Genomic DNA, 9,562 nt, shown 5'->3' with positions numbered 1-9,562 from the left:
ACATCCAATGAAATGGGAATCACCATAGCTACCAGACAACATTATTTCCAAGAAAAGAGACTCCTGGGTGGCTCAGTCGGTTAAGCATCTAACTCTTGGTTTTGGCTCAAGTCATGATCTCACAGTTCATGGGTTCAAGCCTCGTATCAGGCTCTGTGCTGAGAGCATGGAGCCTGCTTCAGATTACCTCTCTCCCTCTCTTCTTCCCTCCCCACTTTCTCTCTCTCTCTCCAAAGAATAAATAATTTTTAAAGAAAAAAATGTAGCATACTTTTAAACATGTTAAATGCATCTAACAAATATTAATTATCTTTCCACAGTAAGATACCTCATTAGCATATCATGAGGATCACATAAATGATGCATGTATAGTGTTTCAAATAGTGTCTGCTGCATATTATATACTCAGTAAACACTGATCCCCTATAATAATGATCATAGTTTGTATTAAATATTTGTTGGCTGAATTAAGGAACACAGAATGTTTATTACCTTGATCAGAAACTTAGCCAAATGATCAAGATGAGTACAAAAGTGGAAACCATATTTATTAGGAACTACCATGTGTCAGTTATTATGGCAGATTGTATTTTCTCAAATTAGCCACAACAATATTTCCTATCATATGTAGTCTTCTGACAATTTGACTTTGGATTCCTTCCATTGAGAGGTGGGTCCTTATATTCATACCCTTGAATCTGGATGAGTTTGTTACTAGAACTGAATAAAGCTATGTGACCTCCACAGTCAGGTCTTAAATTATGCCACTCTTCCACTTGGTTCTCTTGGGATACTCATCTTTTGATCTCTGAACTATCATATAAGAAGTCTGAGGTCACTATGCTATGAAAAAGCCTAGGCCACATGGAGGGGTTACATGAGTCTTCTGCTTCACAGTACTGGCTGAAGTCCCTGCCAACAGATCAACTGTCAGACATAAGAAACTGACATATGTGACTCACATGAAGATACTTCTTGATAACTCCTGCCTCCAGCAGACAGGTTACTCCATCCCATCTTTGAGTCCTTCCAGCTAAGGCTCCAGACAATGGAACAGATACAAACTATCCTGCTTGAACCCTTCCAAATCCCTAACTCACAGTTGTTTTACACCAGTAAAATTTGACATTATTTATTACATAATTATAAATAACCCTAACAGTTAATATAGACTTAGCTTATTAAATGTCCACCACAATATTATGAGGCTGTGTTTACTACACTCAATTTGCTAGTGAAGATACTAAGTGTCAGTAGTAAAAAACACATTTTTACAAAGGCACCAACAAAACAAGGGTAAAAGCTGGTATTTTAACCTGATCTTTTTTATTTCAAGGCTTATATACTTTTTAATATTGAGGGGCAAGGGTGGACTTCTTATGTCCTCAAGACATCATTTTAACAAGTAAAAATTTTTATAAAGTCCCACTCATTATGTTAAGCTGTGCTTGATTTCTCTTATGTCCTAAGAAGATGGTAATTTTCACAATCAACCAGAACTATCAATGACAATTGTCTTTCTCAATTCAAGGATTAAATCAAATCTAAAGTGGTCACATGACTTTCTGGGTGTGTCCACCAGTGCCCGACTTAGGGAGGATAGACCTAAGCATTTATCTGTGGTGAGCTCAAGTGATTGCATTTTAAATCATGTGGATAAAAAACTGCTCAGCGGATTCTTAGATCTCACACTAGGAAATATTTATAGTATGTACAATGAGCATTCATGGTATCTGGTGTGTGTGAAAGAGAAAGAGAGAGAGGAAATGAATGTTCACTTATGATTCAATAATACCTTGCAGCCAGACAAAGGAATCCATGGCACTTTAGGGCTGACAGAGGTTTCAATGAAAGGAGACTGCAAGTTACTCTATTTGTTTAATTTATCTGCTCAGTACTGGCCACTGCCGACAGAATAAAGCCTACATTCTTCACTATGGGCAAAACCTGCACTAACAGCTCTAGTGCCATGATTCCTTGTCCTCCACATCGTATTCAACACTTGGAACAAGTACTCCTTTCTCTGGAATTACTTATTTACATTTCAATCTCTTTGTACTGTGACCTACTTAAGGCCAAGGACTATCTATTCTCTTCAACTTTAAATTTGCAACATCTCACTCGATGCCTCATAAAGAGGTTACCAAGAAATAATGTTGAATTAACAAGTCAGTCGAGAATAATAAATGTCATTCATGATAAATAATAAAAATATCAGAAATTTCCCTTCCCTTCTTGTCTTTCCCCCATAACTGAGGAATGCTCCTTTGGAGAGAAGTTATGAAAAAATTATAAATTACTTGAGATGGAGGACAAGGTCATATTTTGAATGGCTGTCTCTACTAGTTGGGAGCTAATTTGAGATTCTTTCTGCAGTGGTCTTCCTCTACTTTGGGAAAAGGGGGTACAGAGCAGGATTGCCTTTTCTAGGGAAGATGGCTGTGCTTTGCCCAGCCAGTAGAGCCAGGGCAGATTTTAGAAAGGAGGAAGCTGCTCAGGACTGCTTTTATTAATATAATGATAATAACAATCTACTGAGCACATAGTATGTATCATACACTGAGATAAGTGGTTTATATGAATTGTCAGAGTTGATGCTCCCAAAAATCTAATAAAATACGTCCCATCGTTATATCTTCCTTACATATGAGATTATACCCACTCTACAGAGGGACTAAACTACAGAAGGATTATCAGCAGTCAAGACTGAATTGGGGCACCTGGGTGGCTCAATTGGGTAAGCATCCAACTTCAGCTCAGGTCATGATCTTGCAGTTTGTGAGTTCAAGCCCCACATCGGGCTCTGTGCTGACAGCTCAGAGCCTGGGGCCTGCTTTGAATTCTGTCTCTCTCTTTCTCTCTGCCCCTCCCCTACGTGTGTTCTACCTGTCTCCCTCTCAAAAAGAAATAAAACAAAAGAAAATTAAAAAAGACTAAATCAATTAATGCTGAAATACAAGGTAGGCCTTCTGTGGAGAAAGTTGTCTATGAAAGCTTCTAGCTTTAAGACCTACAGATCCAAAAGCTCTTACCCATATTTCCAAAATCCCTCAAATTCCCAAGTCTTCAAAACTTGGAAAATCAGACACATTTTCTGAGTTTATGGAAAATCAATTGGTGAGAAAAATTGGCCTAAACTGATAACAGGCTATTGTTAAAATTGCTTTTTCTCTTATTTGGTGTAAAAGGCCATTAAGTTTGCTACAGACATACTAAGTGTTTGATTGGAGAAGTTTTTGTTTGTTTTTCCTAATCCTGCTATAGTGTGCATAATATACAGTATATTTGCCCAGTATTATCTAGCTAAACTCCAAAAAAGTATGATATCCACAATACATCTGGTTCCAAGGGATGCAGATCAGGAATTATGGATGTTATTCTTTACCTTTTGTTGTTCTTTTTCTTTCTTTTTTCCTTTTTATTTTTTATTTTTTTTCATTTTTGAGAAAGAGAGCATGAGCAGGGCAGGGGCAGAGAGAGGGAGGCACAGAAGATCCAAAGCAGGCTCCTCACTGAGAGCAGCAAGCCAGATGCTATGCTATGTGGCGGGGGGTGTTCAAACTCACGCACCACGGGATCATGACCCGAGCCTAAGTCAGATGCTCAACAAACTGAACCACCCAGGCGCCCCTGTTGTTCTTTTTCTATGTGGATGCTACCTATTGGATGTAACCAAACCTTGCTTTCTTTATCTTGTAGCCCTCCTTCATTCTTGTTTCTACACACTACTTCCACACAATAATTCCCTCTATCTTTATGCAAATATTCCTCCTCTTTCAAGAATCAGGCATTTTAACCAGACACCTTCTACCTATCACTGTAATTTCTGGATCACTTTCTACTGAAGATTCTAGCACTGGAACACAGTTTTCTCTGTTTCTACGCCTGCCCTCATATTAACTCTCAAGTTTATGTTTATGTGGTTTTTCTTGTAACATCTCAGCCTTAGTATTTTCATCTCAGCTTCTCATCCTCATTATCACCCTTTTTATAAAATCACATCCTAGGGGCCCCTGGGTGGCTCAGTTGTTTAAGCATCCGACTTCGGCTCAGGTCATGATCTCACGGTCCATGAGTTCGAGCCCCGCGACGGGCTCTGTGCTAACAGCTCAGAGCCTGGAGCCCGTTTCAGATTCTGTGTCTCCCTCTCTCTCTGCCCCTCCCCTGCTCATGCTCTGTCTCTCTCTATCTCAAAAATAAATAAAAACATTAAAAAAATAAAATAAAATCACATCCTAAAACTTGGCATCACCTAGAACTGTCTCCACATCTAAAAAATTATGCTTCAAGATTCTTCATCCAGGCCCCAACACTGCAGCTCTCCCCTTCCATTTTGCCCAAAACATTTGTTCTCAGATCTCAATACTCTCATTTTCTCCCAGTCTATCAATGTAGTGCCTTCTCCTCATTTCCTTCTTATCTATTCTAAAGTCTATCATTTTAACCTCTTTCTTGAATGTATTCTCAGCATCCTTGTTCCTATTCACCCTCTTCACCTTTCCAGAACTTTCTGAACGTACTGTGATCTTAGTACCACTATCCACAAACTCTTCATGTTTGCTATGTTGAATTACTTCCTGTTTCCCCATAGTACATTGCTTTTTCTTTTTTGCCTAATAATCTGTGTACTTTCTCTGCTTAGGAAGCTTCTCTCCTCTCCCTTATTTTGTCTGCCAGGGTGTAGTTTAGGTGTTACTGTCTCTGGGAAGCCTCTTCTAATCTCTCCTTGGCTCCCAGCAGTAGCCCCAGGAGATACCACTAACTTTCACTCCCTTAGTATCTAGATTGCAGCTTTACCTTGCATATTCCCCCTGGCTCTCTTGGGCACTTTTGGACTGGGACTATGGCTTTTTTATTTTTGAATCCTCATCTTCTAATACTTAAAAAATGCACTGTATATAAATGAAAAGAATGGCTGTCAGGAAAGATTCTGTAAAAGTAATAAACTGCCAATTTGCGTGAAATTTATATTTTATCTGTCAGTAAAATGAATCTGGCCAAGATAAGTGTACTTTGAATGCAAATAATGTAGGTTTTGTGCAATTCCACCTACCTAGGTCTCATCTAATTCTCAGCAAATGTTTAAATTAAAAAAGAAAAAGAAAAGAAAAGAAGGAATGGCTTTCTGTAGCCAAAGTAATCACGAGTAAGTCTTTGTCATATATAGAAGTGGAACGTTGCAATTATGCCGGGCATGGCTTTCGAGCCGTGTCACTCCATAACTCACTTTCTGTTCCATCATTATCCAGCACCCTTGCCAGAGTTGGCTTGACCAGAGTTGGCATCTGACAAGAATGTGGCCATCCAGGAGCTGGCCACAAGTGGCGATGTGACCTGATATGAAGCTCAGCTTCACAGGCCTGCTCTGTATCATATAGCAACAGGTGATCTAGTCAAATAGTCTCCCGGGAATTTTCAGAACCATCCAGAGACTAAGTAAATCAGTCAGAGCAGAGAGGTGACTACACTGAACCCTCAACACCTCAGACCACTAGTTTAGGGAACCCCACATCAGATTACTAAGCTCCCAAGGGTCCCAGAGCTGCTGCTGTGGCCTGCCCACACAGGAAGGCTGGCTGTGCAGCTGCGTGGCTCTCATCCTCCCTGACATTTTTTGCCTTCTATGTTTCCTCCTATCAACTGAGACAATCACACGTGGCTTTATTCCTTACGCTCTAAAAATATCTAACAGATATTTGAATACAAAATCCATTAAGGTGAGGAACTTCATTCCTCTCATTTACAGTCTAGTTCCAGTGCCTAGATCAGCGTGTAATACCGGGAATCTTGGAACTTAAATATTTGCCAAATGAATAAATAACTAACACATTAATTTGGTCAGTTTTCTATAATTCAAGAAACTGCACCCCATTAAGTTGAGCTCTTCACTGACTGCCTGTGTTTAGACAGGAAATCCTCCTCTTCCTAGACATATGACTTGACTCCTCTCTGGGGTTTAGTTGAGCTTAGTTTAACATACAAAATCAGAAAGTTAATGTTACTTATCTCATAGAATTGCTGTTAACATGTGATGAGAAAGTCCAGACAGAGTTGTGCCTGGCATATAGTAAACACTCAGTAAATATTGGTTATTAAGATAATATTATCATTCACTGCTAGTTTTTTCACCAGGTATAACTACCCTGGATAAAATCATCTTTACAGAGATAGGGAATACAACTTCACAACACGAGAGGAAGAATAAAGGCTGAAAGTTAGAAATCCCAGATTCAAATCCTCCTGTCATGAGCTTTGTGACCTGAGATAAATTAGCTAAATTTTTGGTTCAGTTGTTCATACTCCTGGAGAGGGGAGTCAGAGTTAGACACTCTCAAAGGTCACTTTCAGCATTAAAATTCCACGATTTTACATGAAAAGTGATGATTCCATTTAGTTATATCATTACTTATTAACAAGTGTAATTAAAATGTTGTCTGGAGAATGATGATTGATTCAGGCATGGTTTGGACATTTCTTTATTTGGGCACATATTTTCCAGGAAGGGAGGTAGGCCCACAGAGTAACAGCTATTTAAATTATAAGTTAATTCAATTACCATGCAATAATTAAATTATTCTCATGCTCCATGCTATGTTCATGGAGGATGTTCAATACATATTAACTGACTGGTGTGATATCTTAAATACATTTGATTGACCAATTAATAATAATTAAATCTGCTGAAGCCATCAGATTGGGTGTAGCTTAGTTTTGGCAAGTAAGAAGAGGTATATTTGCCAATTCAACTGACTTCCTTTTTATTATTTAATTTAGTTTTTAAGACACATCATAATTCAAGTGGCAAGAATGAACACTTTGTAAAGTGAATCTAATTTTCACAATAAGTGCTGATTATGCTGGTTAAGAAGACAAATGAGGCCAATTGGAGCTGTCCCCTCTTGGAGGAATGGACCTGTCTCTGGCTTAGGCCCTGGGGAAACCCCTTTGGTTGTTATCAACAGCCCACACCTTATTGATAAATCATGTATTGTTCCAGTTCACATGATGTCCTCAGGTCTCTGACTGCAATGTTTGCACATGCTTGAGGAAGAAGGCTCTTTGTACAGTTGGAGAGCCAGGCAGCTATTTTTTCTCTGAGTTCTTGCCACGTTTCAATGTGGTGCTAGAATCAAAGTGTCAGCTTTCCATTTTCCCAACTCCCAGATCTCTGGCCCCTTGCTGGTCTCCAGTAATCCCTTAGAACTAACTTAATGACTCCCTCAGAGGCACTAGCTCTTCAGATAATTCTGAAGATTATTTCACATAATCCTGTCAGTGACTTAAAGTTCTGAAAAACAAAAACCAGGAAGTAAAATCGAACCCTACATGTTACACTATCACAACCCTCCCAAGAGGCAAGGGAGCACTTAGCATCCTATCTGACTAAATGGGAGTAGGAAAATACCAGAAGCAAACGCGAATAAATATCTTTAAAAATGATTTTACCACAACAGGTACATATCCATTAAGTCACTTCCACTGAGACCTCTGGTAACATTTGTTCAAGTTTCTCCTTAAAATTGTCTTTTTTGGGAGCGTCTAAGTGGCTCAGTTAGTAAGCTCCAGTTCTTGGTTTTGGTTCCGGTCAGGATCTCACAGTTCATGAGTTTGAGGCCTATGTTGAGCTCCACGTTGCCAGCGCAGAGCCTGCTTGGGATTTTGTTCTCTCTCTTTCTCTCTGCTCCTCTCCAATTCATACTTTCTCTTTCTCTCTCTTTCAAAATAAATAAATAAACTTTAGAAAAATTGCCTATAATTTTAAAAAAATGTATTTTCTTGCTTTATCTTTTCAGGATCATTTTGGCTAGGAAATTTTAAAATGTCTGGGGCCATTAACCAAAATTTATCCAGCCAGATGTATTTTACCTTAAACTACAATTGTTTCTTTTATTCTTTTATTCAACTGTACCAGGCATTTGTATACCATATATTGATTGGTCACTGTGATCATCCTGTACTATATGGAATGCAAGCATTATCAACAGATTACTAATACTATTTGTAGTAAGATAAACATAGAATCAAGAAATGTTAAATGACTGAACAATCTCAAAGTTATTAAGGTACAGAAACAAGAAAGAGGGTTTCAGATTCTGGGTTCAACCCCCTGCACTTCTGTTACTCATCTTGCCACAAGGGGCCATTGGCTCACTTGCAGGAGAAATTGAATGAGCTAAGCTGTCAGAACATGAGCAATTAAATTTTGCTTGACTGGATATAAAGAAGAAACGTTATTTCTTAGACACTGAGAGACATAAAGGATACGAGAATGAAACAAGGATGATCAGCTGATAGATTAGGATATGAAGTTCCTCTTCCAAATATCCTTCTTTGTCATCTTCACACTCCCCACAGGAATTAGCTGGGTATAAGCTATTATTTTTAACACCTAGGAAGTTCAACCTGTGAAAGAAAGGCATAAGGAAAGCTTCATAAACAAGTAAGCTGGCCTTTAATTTAAAGCTTAAAGTGTAAGCACCAAAATCTTAAACTCATACTGCTGTATCCTTGGGTTAAAGTATTGTGTACAAATTCACGGATCTTGAGTCATACCTGAAGCCTCTCATAAGAAATATATCATGCTTGTCTTATTTCTATCAGAAAATTCTTGTTGGCTTCTGAAAGGCACTAAAAGTTTTAAAGATTCTAACTATTAAATGTATTTCCCAACATAAAGCATATCTCCAAACCATTAGAAAATAAGCAATTTGTATAATGTTTTCATTCCTTAAAATGAGATATTTAACATTTGATTGATTATATTCTAACAACATGCCAAATATTTGTTTCTTCCTATGGGTAGAGTTTACGCTTTGGCTCCTAACCCCCAGTTTCCATACCTGCTGCCATATTCTAACCAGCCTACCTTGGAATTACCGTTATTTGGAGGTGGCGTATATTATTTTTTCCTAGATTCTGGAAATTACTCAAATCAATTTTAATATATATATATATATATATATATATATATATATATAATATTTTAAATATATATATATAACATAAATATTTTAAGTATATATATATTCAAATATATATATGTGTGTGTGTGTGTGTGTGTGTATATATATATATACATATATATATATTTAGTGTTTTATGTACAAAACGTTAAGTAAATGGCCCAACTGGGAATCCAATTACATGATTTTTTTTTTTTCCCACCCATCTACCTCCTTCACAGTGGATGAAGGAAGAAAATGATAATTCAGGTAATCTTTCAACTTCTGACTATCCCAGATGACAGAAAAATGTATTCGGATGCTAATTTATTTGTTTTCTCTGTTGTGAAAGAACCAGAGCTATTTGTACTTTGTTCTCTGGATTTTCTCCTCTGCCTTTCCAGAAGGCTACCGCCTTATTTTTTCTTCTCAAGGACTTGTACACATTCACCTTCATAGCATTTATGAAAATCTAAATCAATTGAAGCATTTCTCATAAGACAGAGGAACTCCTCCTTTCGTGGCACACTCAGAGCAAGACAACGGGGAGAATGTTTGAGGCTAGGAAAGGGGCAGGTGTTTGGAGACCACAGGTATCCTCATAGGGGCTTGAGACAATG

Source organism: Leopardus geoffroyi, chromosome C1 (genome assembly GCF_018350155.1).
Source record: "Leopardus geoffroyi isolate Oge1 chromosome C1, O.geoffroyi_Oge1_pat1.0, whole genome shotgun sequence".
NCBI lineage: Eukaryota > Metazoa > Chordata > Mammalia > Carnivora > Felidae > Leopardus > Leopardus geoffroyi.
Note: the sequence above shows the minus strand (reverse complement) of the source record.